Genomic DNA, 7,912 nt, shown 5'->3' on the forward strand with positions numbered 1-7,912 from the left:
GGCTGTAGTTGTAAGAAAAAAATAGATGATTTCTATCTTGACCCTTTGATAGGTCAGGATCATACCAGCCCTACAGCATTCTCTCATCTACCTGACAACTCTGGAAGATTGATATTATTTGTAATGCTTTTATATCATATTTTCTACTTTGTTGTGATGATGTAATTAGTATCCAATAAACTGTACTTATGTTCAATTTGATAAGCTTGACATATTTATATTTATATTCATACTTATATACATTCCCTGGGGAATTCCCCGCCCACCCCCCCCACCCCCCCCACCCCCCCCCCCACCATCTCTGCCTATCCTACTCAACCCCAGGCAAAATGATTGAACTTTCTAGAACTCCACATTAGCCTCAGTTTTCTAAAATTATATTTAAATGGAAACAATAGTTACTCTTGTCTGGCTTCTTTTATACACAATTATTTCAAGATTCATCAATGCAGTAGCAAGAATCTGTAATTAATTCTTTGTTATTGCTGAGCAATATGACCACTGTATAGATATACCATAGTTTGTTTATTCATTCACCTGTAGTGTACAATTGGATTCTTCAAAATTTTGGGCTATTACAAATAAAATCTCATGTCTTTGTATGACCATATGCTTTAATTTGTATTGAGTACATATATAGAAATGTATGGAGGAATCACACAATAGGCCTATGTTTAACTTTTTAAAAAACTGTAAAAATGTTTTCCAAAGAAGTTGTACAATTCCTACACAGCTGGAACATTCCTATCAACTGTGTGTGAGAGTTCCAGTTCTTTTAGATCCTCAACAGCACTTAGTAGGGTCAACTTTTCTTTTTAATTTTAGCCCTTTTAATAGGTGTGTAATGCTCATTGTGGTTTTATTTTGCATTTCCCTAATAAGCAATGATATCGAATATCTTCATGTTCTTATTTGCCATTTATATGTTCTTTTGGTGAAGTATCTGTACAAAGTTTGACCCATTTTTTTAACTGAGTTATTTATTTTCTGGAGTTTTGAGAGTTCTTCAAATGTTCTGGATATGTCTTTAGCAAATTCATATCATACAAATACATTGTCTTAATTGCCATAGCTTTATAATTAATCTTGAGTTCATGCAGTGTCAGTCCTCCAACTTTGTTCCTTTTCAGAGTTCTTTTCACTATTCCCTGTGAATTTCAGAATCAGTTTGTTGACTTCTAAAAAATAAATAAATAAAATAAACAAAAGATGCTTGTGAAATTTTGACTGGGAATGTCTTAAATCTACATATCAATTTGTGGAAAAATCAACATCCTGGTAATGAACATAATATTTGCAGTATATTTATTTTGAACATCTTTTGTCATTTTTACCCTTAAATATTTCATATTCTTATCCTAATAAATGGTATTTTATGTCAATTTCTGACTGTTCATTAATCAGATGTGGAAATGCAAGTAATTTTTGCATACCGCTCCTATCTCCTGCAACCTTGCTAATCTCACTTCATAATTATAGTCACTTCTCTGTCGATGTGATCAAGTTTTCTACATAAACAATCACATTATCTGCCTTCTTACCTTCCTATGTGGATGTTTTGTTGCTTTCTCTTGCCTTTTTGTTCTGGATAGGAGGATCTTCAGTACAATGTTGAATGGAAATGGAAGGAGTGAGCATCCTTGTCTTGTTCTTGTTCCTGAGTTTTGAACTAAGCACTCAATCTCCTAAATATGATGTTCAGTATAGGTATAGACACTCTTGATCAGATCAAGGAAGTTTTTTTTTCTATTCCAATTTTGCTGAGAATTTTATCAGGAATGGTATGGATTTGTTAAGTGCTTTTCTGTGTTTATTGAGATCATAATATGGTGTGTGTTTGGTAACAAAGTGAATTACATGGATTTACTTTTTTATTTACGTCAACCTTGCATTCTTGGGATAAATCCCACTTCTACATGATATATTATCCTATTTAAGTATTGTTGAATTCAATTTGCTAAAATTATGTTTAAAATGTTTATGTCTATGTTCACAAGGGATAGTTGCCTGTATTTTTTCTTCTTAGAATGTCTTTCTCTTGTTTAATTTATAAAATGAATTTAATAGTATTCCCTTCTCTTAAATTGTCTGAGTTTATCTTAAAATAGCATTTCTTTTTTCTTAAAATTTCTTTTTTCTTAAAATTCTGGCAGAATTTACCAGAGACATCTTCTGAGCTTAGGGTTTTATGGGAAGGGTTTTAATTAAAAATACAATTCCTTTAATAAAAATAGGGCTAATCATGTTGTCTGTTTCTTCTTGAGTAAACCTTGGTATTTAGTAATTAATGTTTTTCAAGGAATTTACCCATTTATCTCAAGTTCAATTTATTTAACATGAAACATTAGCATTAAGTATTCCCAATATTCTCTTACTTTAACATCTGTAGGATCTGTAGGTATGTCACCTCTATTTTCTTATGTTTGTAATATGTATCTTCTTTCTTGATATCTTAATTACAAAAAAATTGCCAATTTTAATTTTTCTCACTTTTGTTTTTCTATTTCCTTTATTTCGTCTCAGATCTTCATGTATCCTTTATTCTGCTTATTTTAGTTTTAATTTTCTCTTCTTTTTCTAATTTCTTAAGATGAAAGTTGGAATTATTCACTTAAAAACTTTCTTGTGTTCTAATATTGAATTTTTTATTTTTATATACAATTATTTTTATGCACAATATTTTTATACACAATTGTTATCTTGTCATGAATATAATTTATCATTTTAAAATGATAAATTTTTATTTCTGATGATATTCTTCACTTATCTTATATTAACACAGTCATTCCTTTTTTTTAAATTAGTGTTAGTGTGGTATATGTGCGTATTTTATCCTTTAATTTTTAACCTACAAGTGTCTTTATAGACTCCTTACTGTTAAGAGTTTTTGTTTTTGTTAAGCCAATCTGACACTCTCTGCCTTGGAAAGTTTAGACCATTTATATTTAATATGCTAAGTTTCCCTCTATTTAACAGTGTTACAAAATTTTTATGTATGGTATTTTAATGTTTATTTAATTCAAACTTATTTGTAATTTCAGCTTTGATTTCTTCTTTGAATCATAAGCTAAAGTATGCTATTTCCAGTATTTGGGGATTAGCCCTAGACCTTTCTACAATTGAATTCCATTGTCAAAGAATATACTTGACTGACTTGAACCCTTTTAAACTTATTGAGACTTGTTTTGTGCCTCAGAATATTTTGGTAAATGTTCTTTGGGCACTTGAGATGAATGTATATTCTGCTATTGTTGGGTGGAACATTCTATAAATATCAATTAGATCATACTAGTTTATAATGTTGTATAAACATTCTATATTCTTTTTTAATATTTATTTTTTAGTTTTAGGTGAACACAATATCTTTATTTTTATGTGGTGCTGAGAATTGAACCCACTGCCTCATGCATGCTAGGCAAGCGCGCTACCGCTCGAGCCACATCCCCAACCCCAACATTCTATATTCTTAATGATTTGCTATCTACTGGTTCTAAAAATTATTGAAAGATGGTTGTTGAAATCTTAAATTTTAATTGTGAATTTTTCTATTTCTCTTTGAAATTTCATCACATTCCACTTTCATGTATACTAAAGCTCTATTAGCTATACAAACATTTTGGATTGTTACATTGTCTTGAATATAATTTATCATTTCAAAATGATAAATTTTTATTTCTGGTGATATTCTTCACTTATCTGATATTAACACAGTCATTCCTGCTTTTTTTAAAATTAGTGTTAGTGTGGTATATGTGTGTATTTTATCCTTTTATTTTTAACCTACGAGTGTCTTTATATTTAAAGGGCATTTATTGTAGACTCCTCACTGTTAAGAGTTTTTGTTTTTGTTAAGCCAATCTGACACTCTTTGCCTTGGAAAGTTTAGATCATTTATATTTAATATGACTAACAGTATGGGTAGGTTTAAGTATCATCTTGTCATAACTCTTCATTTTATTATTTTAGTGATAGATTTAAGGTTGGTACCACACATCTTAACTTGTTGCAATACTGTTAAAGAATCTTACAGCTCTATGCTCCCACTTCTTCCCTACTAGGTTGTGATATTATGGTCTTATATTTTCACTTTTTTGAGAGCATTTGTCTTTTCTTTTACAAAATCTAAATCTAAATGCCTCATTCTATTATTATTACTCTTGTTTAAACAGTCAATTATCAATTAAAAATAATTAAATTATCAAAAATTTATATTTATTTATCCACATGGTTAACATCTCTGGTGCTCTTCATTCCTTCATTTAGGTCCATATTTCCATGTGATATCTTCATCCTTCTACCTGAAGGATTTTAAGATTTTAACATTTTTAATATTAAAAAAAATGCCATTTATAATTTTAGCACTTCTTGCAGTATGGGTAACCTGATGATGAATTCAGCTTTTGTATGTCAACAAAAATCTTCACCTTTATTTTTGAAATATGTTTTGCTAGATATATAATTCTAATCCAGTTACTCCACTGCTTTCTTCCTTACATTGTTCCTGATAAGAAATCTGCTGTCATCCTTAGCTTTGTTTCTTTGTAATGTTCTTTAACTAGCTGCTTTTAAGATTTTTCTCTTATAACTGGTTGTCATCAATTTGATTATTTTGTGCTTTGATACAATTTATTTCATTTTCTTTATATTTGAGGTTCATTGAGCTTCTTGAATCTTATCTGAACAATTTTTATCAAATTTAGAAAATTTTTGACCAGCATTTATTCAAATTTTTTTGTCTATTCATCTCTCTCCTTTCTTTTGGGCACTTTAAATATATATATATTAAATCACTTGAAATTGACCCATAACTTACTAATGAGGAGTGTTTGTTTGTTTGTTTTGTTCTTTGTCATTTCCTTTTCTCTCTGTCATTTTAGAGAGTTCATATTGCTATAATTTTGAGAGCATTTGTCTTTTCTTTTACAAAATCTAAATTGCCCCTAATCTCTGCTAGTACATTTTTTACTTGCACATTGCTGAATTCTCTGAAATTCCAATTTGAATCTTTTCTTATAAATTTCAACTTTTTGAAAATGTGAAATATAGTTATACCAGTTCAATATATTTTTCTGCTCTAATATCTTTGTTATTTGGGGTCAATTGAATTGGTTTATTTTTCTATCCTTATTAAGTGTTACATTTTCCTGACTATTTGCATGTCTGGTAATTTTTTAACTGTATGTCAAACATTGTATATTTGTCTAGTTCCTGGGTGTTGGATAATTTTTTAATTCTATAAATATTATTGAGCATTATTCTGGGGTGAATTTGAGTCAACTTGAAGTTTGATCCTTTTTGGTGTTGCTTATAAGATATCTTAGATGAGACTGAAACATTGTTGAGGGCTAAATTTCCTACAACTGAGGCCTGTGTGTACTCTATCCAATAAACTGTGAATCTTAAGGTTTTCTAGTCCAGAGGGAAGAAACAGGCACTATTTCTGGATGATGGTTCTTTTCCTGTCCTCAGATAGTTTCCTTTCACCCATATAGCCCCTTTCTAGAGAGCAGTAACTAATAAAATGTATTTATAAATTGTTCATACATTTGTCACATGCTCCTTAATATAGTCCCTTGAGTGTGCTCATAACCATTGGGTGTGGTTCCCAAATAGATAGCCTCATGACAAGCTGTCACATGTTTCTAAAGTAAAAATAGTTCACACAGGAATTTTGAAACTTAACTGCTGTTCCAAACTAAAAATATAATCATTTTAAAGCATGCCAAAAAGGTAAATAACTTCATATTTATGTATTTTTTTTATTTTTCTGAGACATTTGTCAATGCAAAATCTAACCAAAAAGGAATTTCTCTGGGAAAAAAATTGATTTTAATCCCTCCGTTAAATGGTAATCAAAAGATTTCCAAATTGCTTGAGTTCATCATTTAAAGTATTTACTTTAAAGACATGCTAACTCTACTTTAAACATATCCCCAGTCCTTTCTCTAGAAGAAATTATATTCTCCATAAAAAAGCAAGAAAAAAGCTCATGGTACTTCCACAGAGGTAGGCATAAGCCAATGGGTCAATGTGTGTGTGTGTGTGTGTGTGTGTGTGTATACATATTTATATATATATGCACATATATATGTAGATACATATATATATACATATACATATATATGCAAACAAATTTTAATAATTGATCCCTTTTTCATAAACCTAGAACATAGGGGCTGGGGCTGGGGCTGGGACTCAGTGGTAGAGTGTTTGTCTATCACATACGAAGCAGTGGGTTTGATCATCAACACCACATAAAAATAAATAAATGTCTAACTATAATTAAAAAAAAACTATAACATAGTATATGTTTGCATATGTATGTATATACATTTCTTGCTGGATAAATTAATAAGTTTCAATGAAAAGTTCCCTTCACTTGAATTTTGGAAAGTCTAAGCCATATATTGGGCATGTTAGAAAATCATGTGTTGGCCAATTTTTAAAGGTTTTGGCTTTTTTTAAGTATAAATATAATCCATGGCTGCAAAACATTTAATGTTATTATCCAAATTATAAGAATGATATTTGTTATTTGTATTTTATTTTTAATTTCCCTATAGGCTAAGTTTTTGATGTTTGAAAAATTTTATACAACTCAATGTCTATTTAAACACAAATAAACTCATTTAAGATATAATTTGGCCATTTCAAGGTACTGATGTATTTGAAACTCATTTAGGACAATATGAAATGCAGAATGGGGCCACAATATTGAAATCTGATTTGGGGCTCCTGGATATGGACTAGATGTGACTGGACTGTATTTTCAGGCAGATTAATTGATGTTCTTCAACAAAAAGCATTCCAAATACAACTCTCCCACTCAATAATAGGAATAAGCATTTTATATTTGAAACAGAATGTAGACTCTTAGATGAGATTAGTAGAATTCAGTCTGCTTGTTCTATACGAGATATGCCTAGAGGAAGAAACAGTAAGCATTTACATAGGCACATTAGATTCACTACAAAACTATAAGTTGCTTCTTTGAAGCACATCACCAGAAGAAATAGCCTGACTTCTAATTTTGTACCCACTTGCCAAAGAGTCATTCATAACCTTCATCCATCTCTAGATGGTACTTTGGATGCTGGGTGAATGACAGCATTGTCATCATGGAAATGTTTAGCCCTTAGGCTTTACCTAAGTAGGGTCAGTCATGAAAGATGAGAGACTTTCTTTCTTGCCAATATCCCTTCTTTGAATACTGTTCAAATTCAATTATTTCTCATTTCCTATGCCAACTTAAGATCATGAAACTCTTCTGGGGAAATTGTAAAGACCATCCATCTGACAGAACTGCTTATTCTGTAACAAACACCTCAACATGCCTACTCTTTAAATGTGGGATAGGGATGGGGAGACACAAGACAGTGAAAATTCATGGTACTCCTATAACTAGAAAAGGAAATCAAAGCAAGCCAGAAACTGATTAACTACAGATTTGTGATTTGGGCGAAGAAAAAAATGAAGGTTTTTTTTTTTTTCTTCCAACCAAAATGTTCAATTTCATCTCTCCAGTATTAAAGATATGGTTATATGCCCATTAATATTCCAATAGATCAGGCCGTTCTAAGCTTCATCAGTTCTTTTAGTCCAATAGGTAATGACATCATTGGATGTCACAAATTCACAAGGGATAAACTTTTGGAATTACCACTGCTTTTTCCCTCAGATATTTCCCAAGGAAGAGTGGGTGGGGTACAGGGTATCCACCCCCATTTTGTTTATTTCTTAACGAATTCATTTACTGACAAAAAAGAAGTCTATCTACTAGAACCAATCTATATCATCAAATTTGAGGACACCATCTTTAAATGCTGTTTTATTTTAAATAATAGGACTTGAATGGGCTGCCTGAGTTCTTATATTTTAATGTAAATTAAATACCAAGTTAAAGGAGAGTGAA

This window comes from Marmota flaviventris, chromosome 4 (genome assembly GCF_047511675.1).
Source record: "Marmota flaviventris isolate mMarFla1 chromosome 4, mMarFla1.hap1, whole genome shotgun sequence".
Lineage (NCBI taxonomy): Eukaryota > Metazoa > Chordata > Mammalia > Rodentia > Sciuridae > Marmota > Marmota flaviventris.